The following is a 27701-nucleotide window of genomic DNA, read 5'->3' on the forward strand; positions in this document are numbered from 1 at the left end:
GTGAACGTAACAATTTCTGCTTGAAGTCTTACGGCTTTAGATGCAGGAAAAAATTGTTTAAGAAATTTGTCAATTAAAACGTCCCATGTATCGATCGCCCCTTCAGGTAACGATTCCAACCAATCTTTGGCTTCTCCCTTTAAAGTCCAGGGAAATAACATGAGATATATCTGTTCATCCTCCACTTCTCGTATTTTAAATAGTGTGCAGATCCTATTAAAGGTACGTAGATGTTCATTTGGATCTTCCTTCGGCGCACCACTAAATTGGCATTGATTAGTCACCATGTGTAGAATTTGTCCTTTGATTTCATAATCTGGCGCATTAATGTCTGGATGAGTAATTGCGTGACCTTGGCCAGTGCGTTTAGCTCTCATTCGGTCTTCCATACTTAAAGGTTCCAGATTCTCCATAATTGAATTTGTTGAATCGGTATCACTAGATGCTTCAGATTTAATAGTTCGTTCCTCAACAATCTCTGTTTGAATGATTGGTGGTTCCGGAGGAAAGTTTAATGGTTCAGGATCTACGAACCGTTCCTGAATATTTTCTGGATTCTCAATTGTGAGGTTTGTTTCAAAAACTGGATTATCGGTATTTTGAACTGAAGTACTTGGTCGACTGGATGACGATTCTAAAGAAAAATCAACGGCGGTTATATTTGTCAAACGATGTCTTGATCTAGTTACAGGTGGTGAACGTACAAAAGGTGATGAACGTCTTGCTCGGTGCATTCACAGAATATCCTATTAGTTTTTTAAAAGGAAAGAAAAATTATAATAAGTTATCCAATCAATAGACTTTTCTGATTTTGCCCACGTTTCGAATAGCCAAAAGATGCAGCAGAGGGGCAGGATTCGTTTGGTCTCAATATAATTGAGGACTGTTTGGCTCCAATAACCCGGTCCACGTACAAATCCAACTATTACTACGAACCAGAAAATTTTGATGTCTATCAATTTAACCACTTAAAATAAATTTTCGTAATTTTAAGAAATTTAGAGAAGAAGTAGAAAAAAATTCTAAGTCCTAAAAACTAGAATAGCGAGAAATAAGAAAGACAAAGAGTTCGTCGAAAAATGTCGAAAAAGAAAAAAAATGGTTGAAAAATAAAAGGTGACGGAAAAATAAAAGAAACTTATAAAAACTTAAAAATACTTAACTAATTTAACCTTATTACTACAACTAACTTAAAATTATAATCGCAAATTGAAATTACTAATTGGAATGATAATTGATACATAGTAAAAGGTCTAAAAATATTAAAGCTTACAGGAAAAACTAAATCCCAAATGGAAATAACTTAAAAAGAAACTAAAACTTAAAAAGGCGTCGCAAAATTCTAGAGCACCTAAATCTTAGTCTAAAGAAAAAGCACTTAAGGAATTCTACGGCAAAGCCTAAAAATATAGGAGTAAAAATAACTATAGCAAAAACTAAGTTTAAAATTAATTATGAGCTAAAAAAATACAAATATTACGCTACAACGATTAAAAAGGTACAAAATATAAAAATATACAAAAAGTTGTAAAAAGTACAATTTTTATAAAAATATTATTTTTATATTATTTATTTAATAAAAACTACTAATTTTACAATTTAATAAAAACTTATTAAAACTAAATACATATATAAAGTAAAAAGTAAAAATAAAACTAAAATTAATAATAATAATAATAATTAAGTAATTAATAATAATAATAATAAATTAAAACCCGTGATTAGGGTTTTGTCCGTGTGTCAGAAACCCTCCGCGAGTTGCGGTGAATAAAGAGGAAAACCCCGCGAGTCGCGGGGTTCAGGAATTCTGTTGACAGGTAGTACTTTTTACGCGTTTTTCTTTTTTTTTATTTTTATTTATTTTTCTGTTTTCTGTTTTTAATTTAAATAAACGATTTTTAATAAAATTTATATTTTTATAAATTAAAATAAAGATAAAGAAACTTATAAAACTTAAATATTTAACAAAATCCTAAAAATACTTATATTTTTGTTTTTCTTTTTCTATTTTTGAATGATTAAAACGTAATTTTACAAAAATGACTTTTAATAAAAGTAACTAAAATTTTTTTTTTTTTTATTATTATTAGCGTTGCGCTTCCGGCTTTTAAGATAGTTCCCCGGCAGCGGCGCCAAAAATACTTGATGTCGAACGAGGTGTATATAAAATAGTTTATATTTTACTAGAAAATACTATTAAATACGATACAATTTTACACAAGATATTTATTTATTTATAGAATGGATATACTTAAACCTTGCTACAACACTTATAGGCAGTGTACCTAATCGTACAGTAGTGTAGTTTTTAGTAAGTCCGGTTCGTTCCACAGGGAAATCTTTAAGCAAAGCTCAACGCTATATTAGTTTACTTTTATAAAAATACAAATATATATATAAGTGATATTATTATTATAAAGGGGGGTTTTTACCGTTTAATGACCGGTTTGTCGATTTTAAAACTTTAGTCGCAGTTAAAACCTAATGTAAAATATTAAATAAATACAAGACTTTAAATTAAAGCGTAAAGTAAATAACGATAATGAAATTGCGAATAATAAAAATGCGATAAAATAAACTTGCGATAATTAAAAAGTACGATAATTAAAAGTGCGATAAAATAAAATAACAATAAATAAAAATGCGATAATTAGAAGTGCAATTAAATATAAAATAAAGGAAATTAAATATGAAATAAAAGGATTATGCTTATTTAAACTTCCGTAATCATGATGTTTGACGTGTTGATTTTAGTTTTATGCCCTTGGGTTAATTGTCCTTTGTCCTGGATTATTTAATATGTCCGTCTGGTTTTTGTCCATAACAGTCCATCAGTCATAAATATAAATTGCAAGTGTCCTTGTCAAATTATTATTATACCCGAAGATAAATATTCCAACTAATTGGGGATTCGAATTGTAACAAGGTTTTAATACTTTGTTTAATGAATACACCAGGTTATCGACTGCGTGTAGACCAAGGTTTTACTACTTTGTTAACAATTACACCAATTACCCTTGAATGTAATTTCACCCCTGTTTTAATTATTCTAGTGGCTATTAATCCATTCCCGTGTCCGGTTAAATGAACGATTATTCGTACATATAAATACCCCGCCCATCGTGTCCGATCGAGTGTATATGGTAATTTATAGGGACGCCCAATTGTAAATCTTTATATTAACATTAACAAACTTTCATTTAGTTAAACAAATATAAAGCCCATTAATAGCCCATAGTCTAGTTTCCACAAGTGTCGTTCTTTTGTCCAAACCCCAATTATGGTACAAAGCCCAATTACCCAATTTTAGTAATTAGCCCAACATCATGATTACTTCGTTTTAAACAAGCATAATAATAACTTAGCTACGAGACATTAATGTAAAAAGGTTGAACATAACTTACAATGATTAAAAATAGCGTAGCGTTACACGGACAGAATTTCGACTTACACCCTTACAACATTCGCTAACATACCCTTATTATTAGAATTAAAATTAAAATATAAATTATAAATATAAATATATATTACTTCGTATGAAGAGAAGAAAAATATGATGTTTTTTCGATCAGAATTCGGTTGGCTTTATAGCCAGATTTGATTTTTGGGGCTCCGCGACTCGCGGCAAAAAGGCCTTCAAACTCCGCGAGTCGCGGAGAGGTATTTTCATTTTACACCCTTGGAGTTTCTGGCTGCCGACGGTTTTAAATATATATATATAATATATATATAATTAATATAATTAATTATATATTATATTATATTTATATACATAGTTAACTTGTAATTTTTAGTCCGTTGCGTCGAGCGTTAAGAGTTGACTCTAGTCCCGGTTCCGGATTTTCGAACGTCCTCGCGTACAATTTAATATCTTGTACTTTGCGTTTTGAATCTTGTACTCTTGTGATTTCGAGACGTTTCTTATCAATAATTGGAACCTTTTTGATTGTCTTTTGTTCTTTTGAGCTTTTTGGTCGTTTGCGTCTTCAAATCGTCGAATCTGTCTTTTGTCTTCACCTTTTATTATTTAAACGAATATCACTTGTAAATAGAACAATTGCAACTAAAAGCTTGTCTTTCTTGAGGAATAATGCTATGAAATATATGTTCGTTTTTAGCATTATCACAGATATATACGCCCGCTGAATTGCTATTACCCGATTGTATTAATTTGATTTATCATGCTGAAAGGGTAGATAGGAATTTTGACCCAAACGCTGTCTGGAGGCGTATGTCAGAGTATAATGTTTTTGGGCGGGGTGGAACACATACCTACTTACATATTAACAAAGCCGAGCTTCGTATAATTCATAGATTTTTGGCTAACTCGATTACACAGAGAGGTCACAACAAGGAAAAATTGACCTTACATGATTTATTTTACCTAAAGTGTATTCGAGACCCAAGAGGCTTTGTTAATATCCCCTACTGTGTTGGTTTTTATTTATCTAAGATGGTTGAAGGAATACAGGAAGGGGGGATAATTGGAGGAGGTATTTTTGTTACTCTCATTGGAGAGTATTTGGGTGTAGATAAGGACCAAGGGGGTCCACTTATGGAATGTAGGGAACATGTAGAGCTTTTATGATTGAAGGTTTATGCGGGTGCTAAGGTATTAAAGAGTAGACGCAACCAGGCAATACCCTATGTAGGTAGTCAACCTCAGGTAGAGAGAGGCTCAGATGAGGAGATGGAGGAAGCGGATGACATTAGGGATGTCATTCGGGAGGCTATGACTGATGTCTACCAGCGTGTAGATGAGGTAGACATGACAAACGAAGAGAGATTTCGTCGGATGGAGCAGTGGCAAGCCCGGAATGATTACGAGCATTCCAGGCAACGACAGCATGATAGATGGGACTATCATCAGCGCCAGATTATGAGCCGGCTGTCACCTCAGGATCCCTACATCCCGACCAGACCCGCTTACTATCCTCAACACCAGCCCGAGATGAGACCGCCTTATACTCTCTACGACCCTAAACAGGCATACCAGTACACCTATCACCAACCATGGAACCCGGACGATGACATGAACTGGAACCCCTATCCAGATTGATTTAGTTCCGGTTGGTAATTTATATGATTTCTAATTTTTATTATTATTTCTGTTTATTTATGTTTAAACACATTATATTATGATACTTTTATTGTAATGTTTAATATTTTTATTATGTTGTACTAATGTTTCATATTTGATTTGAAAGTGGGATTTTAAGTCCCATTTCAAATTACCATGCATGTTTATATTTGCATGTATGTATATTGTCAATTGTACAAAACAGGGTAAAACAGCGCATTTTCAAAGACTGACATTAAGTTCAGCAAAAGCTACTAATTTTGACGACAAAACAAAAAACAAATGTGATGTAACAACAAGATGGAATGAACAAATGATATGCACCATTTATCATTCAGCAAACAAACGTCAATATGTTTGGAAACTTTGGTAAAATTTAATCATTTTTCTACGCTAATCACCCTCAATAATTTATATTGTTACTGATTTCTTGCAAATGAGGGCATTGCAAGATCTTAAGTGTGGGAAGGGGTTAAATTCTTTCGGAATTTTAAAAATTTTTGATTTAAACACTTGGTTACCATTAAAAATACTAGTAACGCAGTAGTTGTATTAGAATCTAGTGCTCTCTGATAATAAAGAACAGCCCTAGTCTTATATACTGACTACCCAATTCTAGTAAAAATTTTCAAAATTTTCAATTAAATGAACTCAAAATCATGTTTATACATATTTATGAACGATAAAACTAGGTGTTAACACCGAAATTATTGTTACCTCGGAAAGGACATAAATTGAGAAACAAACCAAAATGTTAGAATTCATTTGAAATGGAATAGAGGACAATAAAAAGGAAAATAAAAGCCAAGTGTGAGAAAATCTACCAAGTTATTTAAAACATATATCACATATTTTTGTACAAATAACTGAAGATACTTTTGCTTTGGACTAATCTAAACAGTTTTCCCCAATTTACTATAATATATATGAAAGAAAGATGGATCTACACGATGAATCAATTCCATCATTAAAAGGAAGTAAAGTCTTCCAAAAAAGACACGCGCTTCTTAATTTAGGTCATGAAGTTGTCGTCCAGACCAGCTGTAGGTTGACGAAAAATCTAGAAAAGTCATCACTAAAATCAGCAGAAAATCCACGGACCTCAGCATCAAACAGGGTCGCCAAGTGGTCAGACTTATCCTAACCATGAGAGGATCTGTCTTGTAAAATGGGGAGGACGCCGTGCAAATTTGCTGGATAAGACTAATGAATCAGACCCCCAGAAAGGATAATCTCCTTAAACATTAAAAATCAGCTGTTAAAGACTGATATTACTCAATCCTTGAGATTGAGCTTAAAGATTGAGAATTACAAACTCATGGAATTTAATGATATCTAAACTAGAGCTTGAACGAGAAAATATTTTGATCAAAATTACAAACCAATTTGTTTTCTGAAAACCCATTTTCAATGCGTTCATTACCATTGAACGTAAAATACTAGGAATTCACCTGGAATTCATTAGGTCACCTGAACCAAATCGGGTGTCAACCGTAAGAACGGTGGTTGCATAGCATGGTCAAGGACAGGACCTTGTGCCAGACCGAAAAATTATAAGGGTGAGCTTTACTATTGCTTCTACCAAGGATAGTAATTGCATCTGACACGTTATAGACCATAATTAAAAGCATGTCAGGGGACATTGCCTTAACAGTTGCTTGTTCAACGCTTTCCTTTACAACCGGACGGTAGTTTACCGAAAGGTAATATACGGAGTAAGTATACTGGACGTGTTGCTTTCCCAATACAAGGTTAGCAAGTGGGTGACACAAAACCGCAAGTTTTGAGCTAAAATACTCAAATCTGAAACCTACCAAACCCACAAAAACAATTTGCAAACACCGGTGAAGGGTTATTCCGGAAAACTTATCTAGGGTAAAAGCTAGATTTAATTTTCAAAAGATCAAATGTTTTCATAAAGATCCAATTTCCTTAATGGATCTAAATTTTCATAGTCATGTGGGACTGTAAACCACAACGTTACTACCATTGTTTATACCGCCGAATAGAAATCACTGATGTACAAAGTGTGAAGAATAAAGAAGTGATTCTAGTATTTTTATTTCAAGACTATATTGCTTGAGGACAAGCAACGCTCAAGTGTGGGAATATTTGATAATGCTAAAAACGAACATATATTTCATAGCATTATCCCTCAAGAAAGACAAGCTTTTAGTTGCAATTGTTCTATTTACAAGTGATATTCGTTTAAATAATAAAAGGTAAAGACAAAAGACATATTCGACGAATTGAAGACGCAAACGATCAAAAATCTCAAAAGTACAAAGTACAATAAAAGTGGTTCCAATTATTGATAAGAAACGTCTCAAAATTACAAGAGTACAAGAAGCAAAACGCAAAATACAAGATATTAAATTGTACGCAAGGACGTTCAAAAATCCGAAACGGGGACCAAAGTCAACTCTCAACGCTCGACGCAACGGACTAAAAATTACAAGTCAACTATGCCTATAAATATAATATAATATATATAATATATATATAATTATAATAAAATTATATATATATATATATATATATATATATATATATATATATATATATATATATATATATATATATATATATATATATATATATATATATTATAAAAATCCGGCGGCTATACTGTTGCAAAGCTGAAAGACAGCTGGAACCGACGGCCATGCGATCGCATGGCCTGGAGGAAGAAATCCCATGCAATCGCATGGCAAGCTGGGACAGGCCTCACCTATAAATCTCGCATGTTTTGGACGTAAAAAACACACCTTTTTCTAATTTCTTTCTCTTATCTAATGTACCAAGTATCACTCCAATTAGTAATCTCAATTTGTAATTTTAATTTTAAGTTAGTGATAATAATAAGGTTGGGTTAGTCGAATGTTTTAAGGTCTTGTAAGTCGGAACTCTGTCCGTATAACGCTACGCTATTAATACCCACTGTAAGTTATGGTTAATGTTATTTTTAATTTAATGTCTCGTAGCTAAGTTATTATTATGCTTATTTAAGACAAAGTAATCATGATGTTGGGCTAAAAATATTAAGATTGGGTAATTGGGCTTTGTACCATAATTGGGGTTTGGACAAAAGAACGTCAATTGTGGAAATTAGACTATGGGCTATTAATGGGTTTTATATTAACTAAATGATACCTCGTTAATGTAATATATAGACTTATAATTTGACGTATTTATATATAACCACATACGCTTGACTGGGCACGGTGGGCGGGATATCTATAAATACCAATAATTATTCATTTTACCTGACACGGAACTGGATTAATAGTTAGTAGACTTGTTAAAACAGGGGTGGATTACATTCAAGGGTAATTGGTGTAATTGTTAACAAAGTAGTAAAACCTTGGTTTACACACAGTCGATAACCTGGTGTATTCATTAAACAAAGTATTAAAACCTTGTTACAATTCGAATCCCCAATTAGTTGGAATATTTGACTTCGGGAATAAGAATAATTTGGCGAAGACTTCCGCATTTTATGATTATGACTGATGGACTATTATGGACAAATCCGTATGGACATATTGAATAATCCAGGACAAAGAACAATTAACCCATGGGAATAAACTAAAAATCAACACGTCAAACATCATGATTATGGAAGTTTAAATAAGCATAATTCTTTTATTTCATATTTAATTGCACTTTTAATTATCGCACTTTTATTATTGTCATTGTATTTAATTGCACTTTTAATTATCGTACTCTTTAATTATCGCAATTTTATTTTATCGCACTTTTATTTATCGCAATTTCATTATCGTTATTTACTTTACGCTTTAAATTAAGTTATATTTATTTTTAATATTTTACATTAGGTTTTAACTGCGACTAAAGTTTTAAAAATCGACAAACCGGTCATTAAACGGTAAAAACCCCCTTTTATAATAATAATATCACTTATATATATATTTGTATTTTTATAAATTTAAAACTAATATAGCGTTAAGCTTGTTTAAGAGTTCGCTGTGGACGAACCGGACTTACTAAAAACTACACTACTGTACGATTAGGTACACTGCCTATAAGTGTTTTAGCAAGGTTTAGGTATATCCATTCTATAAATAAATAAATATCTTGTGTAAAATTGTATCGTATTTAATAGTATTTCGTTGTAAAAATAATACTATTTCCTAGTACACCTCGCACACATCAGTACCTAAGACAAAACATGCTTAAAGTGTCAACCAAAATGGTTGAGTGAACAACATAGGTTTAATAATCATAATAAGTTTTTAGACCACAAGATTTAATTCAAAATATCAAAATATTCAATATGCCATGAATTATAATATCGAACTAAACATTAACCCCTGCCACTGTACGGGTGTCGACAATCATTATTATGTACCCCCTTGACGATTACGCCAATGGGTAGAGATGTCACTCTCAATAGGCCTACTCACAATAATTAAGCTTGCAATATTTCAATTCCAGCAATTAACGATATTATGGCGGGGATTTGCATGTAACAATAATACATGTTTAACAAAAGTCTCACGTAATTGCATATCAAATAGTTTAGGTACTTGTGTCTAAATTGTAAATCATTTAAAAACAAACATGTGTCTCACTCCAAAGTTTATGAAACAGTTAAGAAATAGTAGAAAGAGGGCTATGAAGTTCACCTTAGTAGCAAGTAAGAAATTTCACGCAAGTAGTATGAACGGAGTAGGTAAACGGAGATCTCAACCTAGAGTTATAACGTTTGATTTGTAGTGACCCGAACTTTTCCGAACCTTTCTATGATTATATGTTTAATGAAAACTATATTTACATGATTAAATGTTTCCAACATGTTAAGCAATCAAACTTGTTAAGACTTGGTTAATTGAAACGAAAATTTTGTAAACGTCTCATTACCCAGTTTGACCAATGATTCACGAACGCTATAAGTTGTATATGACATGATGATACATAAATGAATAAATATATATGTTTAACATGATATAATGATCATCAAGTATCTCATTAAAAATAGTAACAATAAGTTATATACTTAAAAAGGAGACTATTGACGTATGAAACTCGAAACGATACATATAACGATTATCGTTATAACCACGTCTTACTAAATATATATGAAGCATATTAATACATTGTTATATTATATATAACATGATAATATGATAATTAAATATATCATTAAGTGTATTAACAATGAACTACATAAGTAAAAACAAGACTACTAACTTAAGGATTTCGAAATAAGACATATATGTAACGATTATCGTTGTAACGACATTTAAATGTATATATCATATTAAGATATATTAATATATCATAATATTATGATAATATAATAATTTAAAATCTCATTTGATATTATAAACTTTGGGTTAACAACATTTAACAAGATCGTTAACCTAAAGGTCTCAAAACAACACTTACATGTAACGACTAACGATGACTTAACGACTCAGTTAAAATGTATATACATGTAGTTTTTTAATATGTATTCATACACTTTTGAAAGACTTCAAGATACTTATCAAAATACTTCTACTTAACAAAAATGCTTACAATTACATCCTCGTTCAGTTTCATCAACAATTCTACTCGTATGCACCCGTATTCGTACTCGTACAATACACAGCTTTTAGATGTATGTACTATTGGTATATACACTCCAATGATCAGCTCTTAGCAGCCCATGTGAGTCACCTAACACATGTGGGAACCATCATTTGGCAACTAGCATGAAATATCTCATAAAATTACAAAAATATGAGTAATCATTCATGACTTATTTACATGAAAATAAAATTACATATCCTTTATATCTAATCCATACACCAATGACCAAAAATACCTACAAATACTTTCATTCTTCAATTTTCTTCATATAATTGATCTCTCTCAAGTTCTAACTTCAAGTTCTAAGTGTTCTTCATAAATTCTACAAGTTCTAGTTACATAAAATCAAGAATACTTTCAAGTTTGCTAGCTCACTTCCAATCTTGTAAGGTGATCATCTAACCTCAAGAAATCTTTGTTTCTTACAGTAGGTTATCATTCTAATACAAGGTAATAATCATATTCAAACTTGGTTCAATTTCTATAACTATAACAATCTTATTTCAAGTGATGATCTTACTTGAACTTGTTTTCGTGTCATGATTCTGCTTCAAGAACTTCGAGCCATCCAAGGATCCGTTGAAGCTAGATCCATTTTTCTCTTTTCCAGTAGGTTTATCCAAGGAATTTAAGGTAGTAATGATGTTCATAACATCATTCGATTCATATATAAAAAGCTATCATATTCGAAGTGGTAAACTAGTAATCACTAGAACATAGTTTAGTTAATTCAAAACTTGTTCGCAAATAAAGTTAATCCTTCTAACTACACTTTTAAAATCAACTATACACATGATCTATATCTATATGATATGCTAACTTAATGATTTAAAACCCGGAAACACGATAAACACCATAAAACCGGATTTACACCGTCGTAGTTACAACCGGGGGCTGTTTTGGTTTGGATAATTAAAAATATGAAAAACTTTGATTTAAAAGCTATACTTCTGGGAAAATGATTTTTCTTATGAACATGAAACCATATCCAAAAATCATGGTTAAACTCAAAGTGAAATTATGTTTTTCAAAACAGTCATCAAGATGTCGTTCTTTCGACGGAAATGACTACCTCTTTAAAAAATGACTTGTAACTTGTATTTCCTACTATAAACCTATACCTTTTCTGTTTATTTTCATAAAGTCAAGTTCAATACGAAACCGTGGCCACTTAAATCACTCAAAACGGATTAGAAACGAAGAAATGGCGAGCAAAACAAAATTGGTAAAAACTACTCATTTTAGCTACGTGAAAATTGGTAACAAATCTATTCCAACCATAACTTAATCAACTTGTATTGTATATTATGTAATCTTGAGATACCATAGACACGTATACAATGTTTCGACCTATCATGTCGACACATCTATATATATTTCGGAACAACCATAGACACTCTATATGTGAATGTTGGAGTTAGCTATACAGGGTTGAGGTTGATTCCAAAATATATATAGTTTGAGTTGTGATCAATACTGAGATATGTATACACTGGTTCGTGGATTGATTCAAGATAATATATATATCGATTTATATCTGTACATCTAACTGTGGACAACTAGTTGTAGGTTACTAACGAGGACAGCTGACTTAATAAACTTAAAACATCAAAATGTATTAAAATTGTTGTAAATATATTTTGAACATACTTTGATATATATGTACATATTTGTTATAGGTTCGTGAATCGACCAGTGGCCAAGTCTTACTTCCCGACGAAGTAAAAAATCTGTGAAAGTGAGTTATAGTCCCACTTTTAAAATCTAATATTTTTGGGATGAGAATACATGCAGGTTTTATAAATGATTTACAAAATAGACACAAGTACGTGAAACTACATTCTATGGTTGAATTATCGAAATCGAATATGCCCCTTTTTATTAAGTTTGGTAATCTAAGAATTAGGGAACAGACACCCTAATTGACGCGAATCCTAAAGATAGATCTATTGGGCCTAACAAACCCCATCCAAAGTACCGGATGCTTTAGTACTTCGAAATTTATATCATATCCGAAGGGTGTCCCGGAATGATGGGGATATTCTTAAATATGCATCTTGTTAATGTCGGTTACCAGGTGTTCATCATATGAATGATTTTTATCTCTATGTATGGGATGTGTATTGAAATATGAAATCTTGTGGTCTATTATTATGATTTGATAATATATAGGTTAAACCAATAACTCACCAACATTTTTGTTGACGTTTTAAGCATGTTTATTCTCAGGTGATTATTAAGAGCTTCCACTATCGCATACTTAAATAAGGACGAGATTTGGAGTCCATGCTTGTATGATATTGTGTAAAAACTGCATTCAAGAAACTTATTTCGTTGTAACATATTTGTGTTGTAAACCATTATGTAATGGTCGCGTGTAAACAGGATATTTTAGATTATCATTATTTGATAATCTACGTAAAGCTTTTTAAACCTTTATTGATGAAATAAAGGTTATGGTTTGTTTTAAAATGAATGCAGTCTTTGAAAAATGTCTCATATAGAGGTCAAAACCTCGCAATGAAATCAATTAATATGGAACGTTTTTAATCAATAAGAACGGGACATTTCAGTTGGTATCCGAGCGTTGGTCTTAGAGAACCAGAATTTTGCATTAGTGTGTCTTATCGAGTTTGTTAGGATGCATTAGTGAGTCTGGACTTCGACCGTGTTTACTTGAAAAATGATTGCTTAACAAATTTTGTTGGAAACTATATATTTTTAACATGTGAATATTATGTGATATATTAATCTCTTAACGTGTTTGATATTATGTGATAGATGTTGAAATGTCCCGTTCTTATTGATTAAAAACGTTCCATATTAATTGATTTCGTTGCGAGGTTTTGACCTCTATATGAGACGTTTTTCAAAGACTGCATTCATTTTAAAACAAACCATAACCTTTATTTCATCAATAAAGGTTTAAAAAGCTTTACGTAGATTATCAAATAATGATAATCTAAAATATCCTGTTTAAACACGACCATTACATAATGGTTTACAATACAAATATGTTACAACAAAATAAGTTTCTTGAATGCAGTTTTTACACAATATCATACAAACATGGACTCCAAATCTTGTCCTTATTTAAGTATGCGACAGCGGAAGATCTTAATAATCACCTGAGAATAAACATGCTTAAAACGTCAACAAAAATGTTGGTGAGTTATAGGTTTAACCTATATATATCAAATCATAATAATAGACCACAAGATTTCATATTTCAATACACATCCCATACATAGAGATAAAAATCATTCATATGGTGAACACCTGGTAATCGACATTAACAAGATGCATATATAAGAATATCCCCATCATTCCGGGACACCCTTCGGATATGATATAAATTTCGAAGTACTAAAGCATCCGGTACTTTGGATGGGGTTTGTTAGGCCCAATAGATCTATCTTTAGGATTCGTGTCAATTAGGGTGTCTATTCCCTAATTCTTAGATTACCAGACTTAATAAAAAGGGGCATATTCGATTTCGATAATTCAACCATAGAATGTAGTTTCACGTACTTGTGTCTATTTTGTAAATCATTTATAAAACCTGCATGTATTCTCATCCCAAAAATATTAGATTTTAAAAGTGGGACTATAACTCACTTTCACAGATTTTTACTTCGTCGGGAAGTAAGACTTGGCCACTGGTTGATTCACGAACCTATAATAATATATACATATATATCAAAGTATGTTCAAAATATATTTACAACACTTTTAATATATTTTGATGTTTTAAGTTTATTAAGTCAGCTGTCCTCGTTAGTAACCTACAACTAGTTGTCCACAGTTAGATGTACAGAAATAAATCGATAAATATTATCTTGAATCAATCCACGACCCAGTGTATACGTATCTCAGTATTGATCACAACTCAAACTATATATATTTTGGAATCAACCTCAACCCTGTATAGCTAACTCCAACATTCACATATAGAGTGTCTATGGTTGTTCCGAAATATATATAGATGTGTCGACATGATAGGTCAAAATATTGTATACGTGTCTATGGTATCTCAAAATTACATAATATACAATACAAGTTGATTAAGTTATGGTTGGAATAGATTTGTTACCAATTTTCACGTAGCTAAAATGAGAAAAATTATCCAATCTTGTTTTACCCATAACTTCTTCATTTTAAATCCGTTTTGAGTGAATCAAATTGCTATGGTTTCATATTGAACTCTATTTTATGAATATAAACAGAAAAAGTATAGGTTTATAGTCGGAAAAATAAGTTACAAGTCGTTTTTGTAAAGGTAGTCATTTCAGTCGAAAGAACGACGTCTAGATGACCATTTTAGAAAACATACTTCCACTTTGAGTTTAACCATAATTTTTGGATATAGTTTCATGTTCATAATAAAAATAATTTTATCAGAATAACAACTTTTAAATCAAAGTTTATCATAGTTTTTAATTAACTAACCCAAAACAGCCCGCGGTGTTACTACGACGGCGTAAATCCGATTTTACGGTGTTTTTCGTGTTTCCAGGTTTTAAATCATTAAGTTAGCATATCATATAGATATAGAACATGTGTTTAGTTGATTTTAAAAGTCAAGTTAGAAGGATTAACTTTTGTTTGCGAATAAGTTTAGAATTAACTAAACTATGTTCTAGTGATTACAAGTTTAAACCTTCGAATAAGATAGCTTTATATGTATGAATCGAATGATGTTATGAACATCATTACTACCTTAAGTTCCTTGGATAAACCTACTGAAAAAGAGAAAAATGGATCTAGCTTCAACGGATCCTTGGATGGCTCGAAGTTCTTGAAGCAGAATCATGACACGAAAACAAGTTCAAGTAAGATCATCACTTGAAATAAGATTGTTATAGTTATAGAAATTGAACCAAAGTTTGAATATGATTATTACCTTGTATTAGAATGATAAGCTACTGTAAGAAACAAAGATTTCTTGTGGTTGGATGATCACCTTACAAGATTGGAAGTGAGCTAGCAAACTTGAAAGTATTCTTGATTTTATGTAACTAGAACTTGTAGAATATATGAAGAACACTTAGAACTTGAATATAGAACTTGAGAGAGATCAATTAGATGAAGAAAATTGAAGAATGAAAGTGTTTGTAGGTGTTTTTGGTCGTTGGTGTATGGATTAGATATAAAGGATATGTAATTTTGTTTTCATGTAAATAAGTCATGAATGATTACTCATATTTTTGTAATTTTATGAGATATTTCATGCTAGTTGCCAAATGATGGTTCCCACATGTGTTAGGTGACTCACATAGGCTGCTAAGAGCTGATCATTGGAGTGTATATACCAATAGTACATACATCTAAAAGCTGTGTATTGTACGAGTACGAATACGGGTGCATACGAGTAGAATTGTTGATGAAACTGAACGAGGATGTAATTGTAAGCATTTTTGTTAAGTAGAAGTATTTTGATAAGTGTATTGAAGTCTTTCAAAAGTGTATAAATACATATTAAAACACTAAATGTATATACATTTTAACTGAGTCGTTAAGTCATCGTTAGTCGTTACATGTAAGTGTTGTTTTGAAACCTTTAGGTTAACAATCTTGTTAAATGTTGTTAACCCAATGTTTATAATATCAAATGAGATTTTAAATTATTATATTATCATGATATTATCATGTATGAATATCTCTTAATATGATATATATACATTAAATGTCTTTACAACGATAATCGTTACATATATGTCTCGTTTAAAAATCATTAAGTTAGTAGTCTTGTTTTTACATATGTAGTTCATTGTTAATATACTTAATGATATGTTTACTTATCATAGTATCATGTTAACTATATATATATATCCATATATATGTCATCATATAATTTTTACAAGTTTTAACGTTCGTGAATCACCGGTCAACTTGGGTGGTCAATTGTCTATATAAAACATATTTCAATTAATCAAGTCTTAAAAAGTTTGATTGCTTAACATGTTGGAAACATTTAATCATGTAAATATAAATCTCAACTAATATATATAAACATGGAAAAGTTCGGGTCACTACAGTACCTACCCGTTAAATAAATTTCGTCCCGAAATTTTAAGCTGTTGAAGGTGTTGACGAATCTTCAGGAAATAGATGCGGGTATTTCTTCTTCATCTGATCTTCATGCTCCCAGGTGAACTCGGGTCCTCTACGAGCATTCCATCGAACCTTAACAATTGGTATCTTGTTTTGCTTAAGTCTTTTAACCTCACGATCCATTATTTCGACGGGTTCTTCGATGAATTGAAGTTTTTCGTTGATTTGGATTTCATCTAATGGAATAGTGAGATCTTCTTTAGCAAAACATTTCTTCAAATTCGAGACGCGGAAAGTGTTATGTACAGCCGCGAGTTGTTGAGGTAACTCAAGTCGGTAAGCTACTGGTCCGACACGATCAATAATCTTGAATGGTCCAATATACCTTGGATTTAATTTCCCTCGTTTACCAAATCGAACAACGCCTTTCCAAGGTGCAACTTTAAGCATGACCATCTCTCCAATTTCAAATTCTATATCTTTTCTTTTAATGTCAGCGTAGCTCTTTTGTCGACTTTGGGCGGTTTTCAACCGTTGTTGAATTTGGATGATCTTCTCGGTAGTTTTTTGTATAATCTCCGGACCCGTAATCTATCTATCCCCCAATTCACTCCAACAAATCGGAGACCTGCACTTTCTACCATAAAGTGCTTCAAACGGCGCCATCTCAATGCTTGAATGGTAGCTGTTGTTGTAGGAAAATTCTGCTAACGGTAGATGTCGATCCCAACTGTTTTTGAAATCAATAAAACATGCTCGTAGCATGTCTTCAAGCGTTTGTATCGTCCTTTCGCTCTGCCCATCAGTTTGTGGATGATAGGCAGTACTCATGTCTAGACGAGTTCCTAATGCTTGCTGTAATGTCTGCCAGAATCTTGAAATAAATCTGCCATCCCTATCAGAGATAATAGAGATTGGTATTCCATGTCTGGAGACGACTTCCTTCAAATACAGTCGTGCTAACTTCTCCATCTTGTCATCTTCTCTTATTGGCAGGAAGTGTGCTGATTTGGTGAGACGATCAACTATTACCCAAATAGTATCAAAACCACTTGCAGTCCTTGGCAATTTAGTGATGAAATCCATGGTAATATTTTCCCATTTCCATTCCGGGATTTCGGGTTGTTGAAGTAGACCTGATGGTTTTTGATGCTCAGCTTTGACCTTAGAACACGTCAAACATTCTCCTATGTATTTAGCAACATCGGCTTTCATACCCGGCCACCAAAAATGTTTCTTGAGATCCTTGTACATCTTCCCCGTTCCAGGATGTATTGAGTATCTGGTTTTATGAGCTTCTCTAAGTACCATTTCTCTCATATCTCCAAATTTTGGTACTCAAATCCTTTCAGCCCTATACCGAGTTCCATATTCCCGAATATTAAGATGCTTCTCCGATCCTTTGGGTATTTCATCCTTTAAATTTCCCTCTTTTAAAACTCCTTGTTGCGCCTCCTTTATTTGAGTAGTAAGGTTATTATGAATCATTATATTCATAGATTTTACTCGAATGGGTTCTCTGTCCTTCCTGCTCAAGGCATCGGCTACCACATTTGCCTTCCCCGGGTGGTAACGAATCTCAAAGTCGTAATCATTCAATAATTCAATCCACCTACGCTGCCTCATATTCAGTTGTTTCTGATTAAATATGTGTTGAAGACTTTTGTGGTCGGTATATATAATACTTTTGACCCCATATAAGTAGTGCCTCCAAGTCTTTAATGCAAAAACAACCGCGCCTAATTCCAAATCATGCGTCGTATAATTTTGTTCGTGAATCTTCAATTGTCTAGACACATAAGCAATCACCTTCGTTCGTTGCATTAATACACAACCGAGACCTTGCTTTGATGCGTCACAATAAATCACAAAATCATCATTCCCTTCAGGCAATGACAATATAGGTGCTGTAGTTAGCTTTTTCTTCAATAACTGAAACGTTTTCTCTTGTTCATCATTCCATTCAAATTTCTTCCTTTTATGCGTTAATACAGTCAAGGGTTTTGCTATTCTGGAAAAGTCTTGGATGAACCTTCTGTAGTAACCAGCTAGTCCTAAAAACTGGCGTATGTGTTTCGGAGTTTTCGGAGTTTCCCACTTTTCAACAGTTTCTATCTTTGCCGGATCCACCTTAATACCTTCTTTGTTCACTATGTGACCGAGGAATTGAACTTCTTCCAACCAAAATGCACACTTTGAAAACTTAGCGTACAATTCTTCCTTCCTCAATACTTCTAACACCTTTCTTAAATGTTCACCGTGTTCTTGGTCATTCTTTGAGTAAATAAGTATGTCATCAATGAAAACAATGAAAAACTTGTCAAGGTATGGTCCACACACTCGGTTCATAAGGTCCATGAACACAGCTGGTGCATTAGTTAAACCAAACGGCATGACCATAAACTCGTAATGACCGTAACGTGTTCTGAAAGCAGTCTTTAGAATATCATCTTCTTTCACCCGCATTTGATGATACCCGGAACGTAAGTCAATCTTTGAATAAACAGACGAGCCTTGTAGTTGATCAAATAAGTCGTCGATTCTCGGTAGTGGGTAGCGGTTCTTGATGGTAAGTTTGTTCAACTCTCGGTAGTTGATACACAACCTGAATGTACCATCTTTCTTCTTGACAAACAAAACAGGAGCTCCCCACGGTGATGTGCTTGGTCGAATGAAACCACGCTCTAAAAGTTCTTGTAATTGGCTTTGTAGTTCTTTCATCTCGCTGGGTGCGAGTCTGTAAGGAGCACGAGCTATTGGTGCAGCTCCTGGTACAAGATCTATTTGAAATTCAATGGATCGATGTGGGGGTAATCCCGGTAATTCTTTCGGAAATACATCGGGAAATTCTTTTGCAATGGGAACATCATTGATGCTCTTTTCTTCAGTTTGTACTTTCTCGACGTGTGCTAGAATAGCATAGCAACCTTTTCTTATTAGTTTTTGTGCCTTCAAATTACTAATTAGATGTAGCTTCGTGTTGCCCTTTTCTCCGTACACCATTAAGGGTTTTCCTTTTTCTCGTATAATGCGAATTGCATTTTTGTAACAAACGATCTCTGCTTTCACTTCTTTTAACCAGTCCATACTGATTATCACATCAAAACTCCCTAACTCTACTTGTATCAAATCAATCTTAAATGTTTCGCTAACCAGTTTAATTTCTCGATTCCGACATATATTATCTGCTGAAATTAATTTACCATTTGCTAATTCGAGTAAAAATTTACTATCCAAAGGCGTCAATGGACAACTTAATTTAGCACAAAAATCTCTACTCATATAGCTTCTATCCGCACCCGAATCAAATAAAACGTAAGCAGATTTATTGTCAATAAGAAAAGTACCCGTAACAAGCTCCGGGTCTTCCTGTGCCTCTGCCGCATTAATATTAAAAACTCTTCCGCGGCCTTGTCCATTCGTGTTCTCCTGGTTCGGGCAATTTCTAATAATGTGGCCCGGTTTTCCACATTTATAACAAACTACATTGGCATAACTTGCTCCGACACTATTTGCCCCGCCATTACTCGTTCCGACACCATTTGTTCCTTTCGTTCTATTAACCCCTGGTCCATAGACCTCACACTTCGCCGCGCTATGACCATTTCTTTTACACTTGTTGCAAAATTTGGTGCAGAACCCCGAGTGATACTTTTCACACCTTTGGCATAGCTGCTTCTGATTGTTGTTGTTGTTGCGGTTATTATTGTTGTTGGGATGATTGTTGTAGTTGCTGTTGTTGTTGTTGTTGTTGTTGGGCCGTTTGTTGTAGTTGCGATTGATGTTGCGATTGTTGGGATAATTGTTGCGATTATTGTTGTAATTGCTGTTGTTGTTGTATTGGTGATTCTTATCACCATTTTCCTCCCACTTTCTTTTGACTTGCTTCACATTGGCCTCTTCAGCAGTCTGTTCTTTAATTCTTTCTTCAATCTGGTTCACTAGTTTGTGAGCCATTCTACATGCCTGTTGTATGGAGGCGGGCTCGTGTGAACTTATATCTTCTTGGATTCTTTCCGGTAATCCTTTCACAAACGCGTCGATCTTCTCTTCCTCATCTTCGAATGCTCCCGGACACAATAGGCACAATTCTGTGAATCGTCTTTCGTACGTGGTAATATCAAATCCTTGGGTTCGTAACCCTCTAAGTTCTGTCTTGAGCTTATTGACCTCGGTTCTGGGACGGTACTTCTCGTTCATCAAGTGCTTGAATGCTGACCACGGTAGTGCGTACGCATCATCTTGTCCCACTTGCTCTAGATAGGTATTCCACCATGTTAACGCAGAACCTGTGAAGGTATGCGTAGCGTACTTCACTTTGTCCTCTTCAGTACACTTACTTATGGCAAACACCGATTCGACCTTCTCGGTCCACCGTTTCAATCCGATCGGTCCTTCGGTTCCATCAAATTCCAAAGGTTTGCAGGCAGTGAATTCTTTGTAGGTGCATCCTACACGATTTCCTATACTACTAGATCCAAGGTTATTGTTGGTATGTAGCGCAGCCTATACTGCGGCTATGTTTGAAGCTAGAAAAGTACGGAATTCCTCTTCATTCATATTCACGGTGTGTCGAGTAGTCGGTGCCATTTCCTTCAAAATAGTCAAATGGAACAAGTTAATCATACAGAATATTAAGAGTAGTTAATAGTATTTCGTAGCATAATATGAACTCATTTATAAAAGCTTTTTCTTCATATTAGCGTTTTATAAGTTTAAATTCGGGTAGTACCTACCCGTTAAGTTCATACTTAGTAGCTAATATACAATTCAACTACTATAATTCTATATGAAAAACTGATTATAATAATATTTCGCGTTCAAACTTTTACACAATATTTTACAAACTTACAATACCGCTTATTTTACATATAGCATGAAATATAGCACACAATAAATTTGATACAAGATGGTTGTGAAGATAATTCTAGCTAGTACACAAGTCGTTCAGCAAAGGCAATAAAGACACGTAATTCATACGTCCAGAAACAAATCATGCATTCTGGTTTTACTAGGATTACTTCCCATCCTTGGTCTTGTGGAACATAACCGTTATGGCCGTTGATAAGACAGCGTGTTGTAACGTCGTCAAAGGGACAAGGGTTACGTAATGTCCAACAGTCCCGTAACAATCTAAAAACCTCATTTCTTACCCCAATTACCGACTCCGTCACTTGTGGAAACGTTTTGTTTAATAGTTGTAGCCCGATGTTCTTGTTCTCACTTTGGTGAGAAGCGAACATTACTAATCCATAAGCATAACATGCTTCTTTATGTTGCATGTTAGCCGCTTTTTCTAAATCACGAAGTCCAATATTCGAATATATTGAGTCAAAATAATTTCTTAACCCATTGCGTAAAATAGCATTTGGGTTCCCCGCAATATATGCGTCAAAGTAAACACATCGTAACTTATGGATTTCCCAATGTGATATCCCCCATCTTTCGAACGAAAGCCTTTTATAAACCAAGGCATTCTTGAAACGTTCTTCGAATGTCTTACAAACTGATCTCGCCTTAAATAGTTGTGCCGAAGAATTCTGACCGACTCTTGACAAGATTTCATCAATCATGTCTCCGGGTAGGTCTCTTAAAATATTGGGTTGTCTATCCATTTTGTGTTTTTATACTGTAAAATAGACAAGAGTTAGATTCATAAAAAAAATACTTATTAATACAAGCAATTTTTACATATATCATAAAGCATAAGCACACTATATTACATATATTACACCACACGAATACAACTATCTTATTCCGACTCGCTTGTTTCTTCTTCTTCGGTTTTGGTTCGTTTTGCCAAGCTTCTAGGGATACATGATGTTCCCCTAATACGAGCCGTCGTTTTCCACATTGGTTTAGAAAAACCTGGTGGTTTAGAGGTTCCCGGGTCATTATTACAACTTAAGGACTTCGGGGGTTGACGATACATATAAAGTTCATCGGGGTTGGAATTAGATTTCTCTATTTTTATGCCCTTTCCCTTATTATTTTCTTTTGCCTTTTTAAATTCAGTTGGGGTAATTTCTATAACATCATCGGAATTCTCGTCGGAATCCGATTCATCGGAGAATTGGTAATCCTCCCAATATTTTGCTTCCTTGGCGGAAACATCATTGACCATAATTAACCTTGGTCGGTTGGTTGAGGATTTTCTTTTACTTAACCGTTTTATTATTTCCCCCACCGGTTCTATTTCTTCATCCGGTTCCGATTCTTCTTCCGGTTCCGATTCTTCTTCCGGTTCCGACTCTTCTTCCGGTTCCTCTTCGGGAACTTGTGAATCAATGCACGAATTATTCCAATTTACATTTGACTCTTCATTATTATTAGGTGAGTCAATGGGACTTATTCTAGAGGTAGACATCTATCACATAATATCAAACGCGTTAAGAGATTAATATATCACATAATATTCACATGTTAAAAATATATATAGTTTCCAACAAAATTTGTTAAGCAATCATTTTTCAAGTAAATACGGTCGAAGTCCAGACTCACTAATGCATCCTACCAAACTCGATAAGACACACTAACGCAAAATTCTGGTTCTCTAAGACCAACGCTCGGATGCCAACTGAAATATCCCGTTCTTATTGATTAAAAACGTTCCATATTAATTGATTTCGTTGCGAGGTTTTGACCTCTATGTGAGATGTTTTTCAAAGACTGCATTCATTTTAAAACAAACCATAACCTTTATTTCATCAATAAAGGTTTAAAAAGCTTTACGTAGATTATCAAATAATGATAATCTAAAATATCCTGTTTACACACGACCATTACATAATGGTTTACAATACAAATATGTTACAACAAAATAAGTTTCTTGAATGCAGTTTTTACACAATATCATACAAACATGGACTCCAAATCTTGTCCTTATTTAAGTATGCGACAGCGGAAGCTCTTAATAATCACCTGAGAATAAACATGCTTAAAACGTCAACAAAAATGTTGGTGAGTTAAAGGTTTAACCTATATATATCAAATCATAATAATAGACCACAAGATTTCATATTTCAATACACATCCCATACATAGAGATAAAAATCATTCATATGGTGAACACCTGGTAATCGACATTAACAAGATGCATATATAAGAATATCCCCATCATTCCGGGACACCCTTCGGATATGATATAAATTTCGAAGTACTAAAGCATCCGGTACTTTGGATGGGGTTTGTTAGGCCTAATAGATCTATCTTTAGGATCCGTGTCAATTAGGGTGTCTGTTCCCTAATTCTTAGATTACCAGACTTAATAAAAAGGGGCATATTCGATTTCGATAATTCAACCATAGAATGTAGTTTCACGTACTTGTGTCTATTTTGTAAATCATTTATAAAACCTGCATGTATTCTCATCCCAAAAATATTAGATTTTAAAAGTGGGACTATAACTCACTTTCAAAGATTTTTACTTCGTCGGGAAGTAAGACTTGGCCACTGGTTGATTCACGAACCTATAACAATATATACATATATATCAAAGTATGTTCAAAATATATTTACAACACTTTTAATATATTTTGATGTTTTAAGTTTATTAAGTCAGCTGTCCTCGTTAGTAACCTACAACTAGTTGTCCACAGTTAGATGTACAGAAATAAATCGATAAATATTATCTTGAATCAATCCACGACCCAGTGTATACGTATCTCAGTATTGATCACAACTCAAACTATATATATTTTGGAATCAACCTCAACCCTGTATAGCTAACTCCAACATTCACATATAGAGTGTCTATGGTTGTTCCGAAATATATATAGATGTGTCGACATGATAGGTCGAAACATTGTATACGTGTCTATGGTATCTCAAAATTACATAATATACAATACAAGTTGATTAAGTTATGGTTGGAATAGATTTGTTACCAATTTTCACGTAGCTAAAATGAGAAAAATTATCCAATCTTGTTTTACCCATAACTTCTTCATTTTAAATCCGTTTTGAGTGAATCAAATTGCTATGGTTTCATATTGAACTCTATTTTATGAATCTAAACAGAAAAAGTATAGGTTTATAGACGGAAAATACGTTACAAGTCGTTTTTGTAAAGGTAGTCATTTCAGTCGAAAGAACGACGTCTAGATGACCATTTTAGAAAACATACTTCCACTTTGAGTTTAACCATAATTTTTGGATATAGTTTCATGTTCATAATAAAAATCATTTTCTCAGAATAACAACTTTTAAAACAAAGTTTATCATAGTTTTTAATTAACTAACCCAAAACAGCCCGCGGTGTTACTACGACGGCGTAAATCCGGTTTTACGGTGTTTTTCTTGTTTCCAGGTTTTAAATCTTTAAGTTAGCATATCATATAGATATAGAACATGTGTTTAGTTGATTTTAAAAGTCAAGTTAGAAGGATTAACTTTTGTTTGCGAACAAGTTTAGAATTAACTAAACTATGTTCTAGTGATTACAAGTTTAAACCTTCGAATAAGATAGCTTTATATGTATGAATCGAATGATGTTATGAACATCATTACTACCTTAAGTTCCTTGGATAAACCTACTGGAAAAGAGAAAAATGGATCTAGCTTCAACGGATCCTTGGATGGCTCGAAGTTCTTGAAGCAGAATCACGACACGAAAACAAGTTCAAGTAAGATCATTACTTGAAATAAGATTGTTATAGTTATAGAAATTGAACCAAAGTTTGAATATGATTATTACCTTGTATTAGAATGATAACCTACTGTAAGAAATAAAGATTTCTTGTGGTTGGATGATCACCTTACAAGATTGGAAGTGAGCTAGCAAACTTGAAAGTATTCTTGATTTTATGTAACTAGAACTTGTAGAATATATGAAGAACACTTAGAACTTGAAGATAGAACTTGAGAGAGATCAATTAGATGAAGAAAATTGAAGAATGAAAGTGTTTGTAGGTGTTTTTGGTCGTTGGTGTATGGATTAGATATAAAGGATATGTAATTTTGTTTTCATGTAAATAAGTCATGAATGATTACTCATATTTTTGTAATTTTATGAGATATTTCATGCTAGTTGCCAAATGATGGTTCCCACATGTGTTAGGTGACTCACATAGGCTTCTAAGAGCTAATCATTGGAGTGTATATACCAATAGTACATACATCTAAAAGCTGTGTATTGTACGAGTACGAATACGGGTGCATACGAGTAGAATTGTTGATGAAACTGAACGAGGATGTAATTGTAAGCATTTTTGTTAAGTAGAAGTATTTTGATAAGTGTATTGAAGTCTTTCAAAAGTGTATAAATACATATTAAAACACTACATGTATATACATTTTAACTGAGTCGTTAAGTCATCGTTAGTCGTTACATGTAAGTGTTGTTTTGAAACCTTTAGGTTAACGATCTTGTTAAATGTTGTTAACCCAATGTTTATAATATCAAATGAGATTTTAAATTATTATATTATCATGATATTCTCATGTATGAATATCTCTTAATATGATATATATACATTAAATGTCTTTACAACGATAATCGTTACATATATGTCTCGTTTAAAAATCATTAAGTTAGTAGTCTTGTTTTTACATATGTAGTTCATTGTTAATATACTTAATGATATGTTTACTTATCATAGTATTATGTTAACTATATATATATCCATATATATGTCATCATATAGTTTTTACAAGTTTTAACGTTCGTGAATCACCGATCAACTTGGGTGGTCAATTGTCTATATGAAACATATTTCAATTAATCAAGTCTTAACAAGTTTGATTGCTTAACATGTTGGAAACATTTAATCATGTAAATATCAATCTCAATTAATATATATAAACATGGAAAATTTCGGGTCACTACAGATGTCTACCTCTAGAACAAGTCCCATTGACTCACCTAATAATTATGAAGAGTCAAATGTAAATTAGAATGATTCGTGGACTGATTCACAAGTTCCCGAAGAGGAACCGGAAGAAGAGTCGGAACCGGAAGAAGAATCGGAACCGGAAGAAGAAATAGAACCAGTGGGGGAAATAATAAAACGGTTAAGTAGAAGAAAATCATCAACCAACCGACCAAAGTTAATTATGGTCAATGGTGTTTCCGCCAAGGAAGCAAAGTATTGGGAGGATTACCAATTCTCCGATGAATCGGATCCCGACAAGGATTCCGATGATGTTATAGAAATTACCCCAACACAATTTAATAAGGCAAAAGAGAACAATAAGAGAAAGGGCATAAAAATAGAGAAATTTGATTCCAAACCCGATGAACTTTATATGTATCGTCAACACCCGTATTTCTTAAGTTGTGACGATAACCCGGGAACCTCTAAACCACCAGGATTTTCTAAACCAATGTGGAAAACGACTGCTCGTATTAGGGGAACATCATATATCCCTAGAAACTTGGCAAAACAAACCAAAACCGAAGAAGATGAAACGAGCGAGTCAGAATAAGATAGTTGTATTCGTGTGGTGTAATATATGTAATATAGTGTGCTTATACTTTATGATATATGTAAAAATTGCTTGTATTAATAAGTATTTTTTTTTATGAATCTAACTCTTGTCTATTTTACAGTATAAAAACACAAAATGGATAGACAACCTAATATTTTAAGAGACCTACCCGGAGACATGATTGATGAAATCTTGTCTAGAGTCGGTCAGAATTCCTCGGCACAACTATTTAAGGCGAGATCAGTTTGTAAGACATTCGAAGAACGTTCCAAGAATGCCTTAGTTTATAAAAGGCTTTCGTTCGAAAGATGGGGGATATCACATTGGGAAATCCATAAGTTACAATGTGTTTACTTTGACGCATATATTGCGGGAACCCAAATGCTATTTTACGCAACGGGTTAAGAAATTATTTTGACTCAATATATCCGAATATAGGACTTCGTGATTTAGAAAAAGCGGCTAACATGCAACATAAAGAAGCATGTTATGCTTACGGGTTAGTAATTTTCGCTTCTCACCAAAGTAAGAACAAGAACAT

The sequence above is a fragment of the Rutidosis leptorrhynchoides genome, chromosome 10 (assembly GCF_046630445.1).
Source record: "Rutidosis leptorrhynchoides isolate AG116_Rl617_1_P2 chromosome 10, CSIRO_AGI_Rlap_v1, whole genome shotgun sequence".
NCBI classification, from domain to species: domain Eukaryota; kingdom Viridiplantae; phylum Streptophyta; class Magnoliopsida; order Asterales; family Asteraceae; genus Rutidosis; species Rutidosis leptorrhynchoides.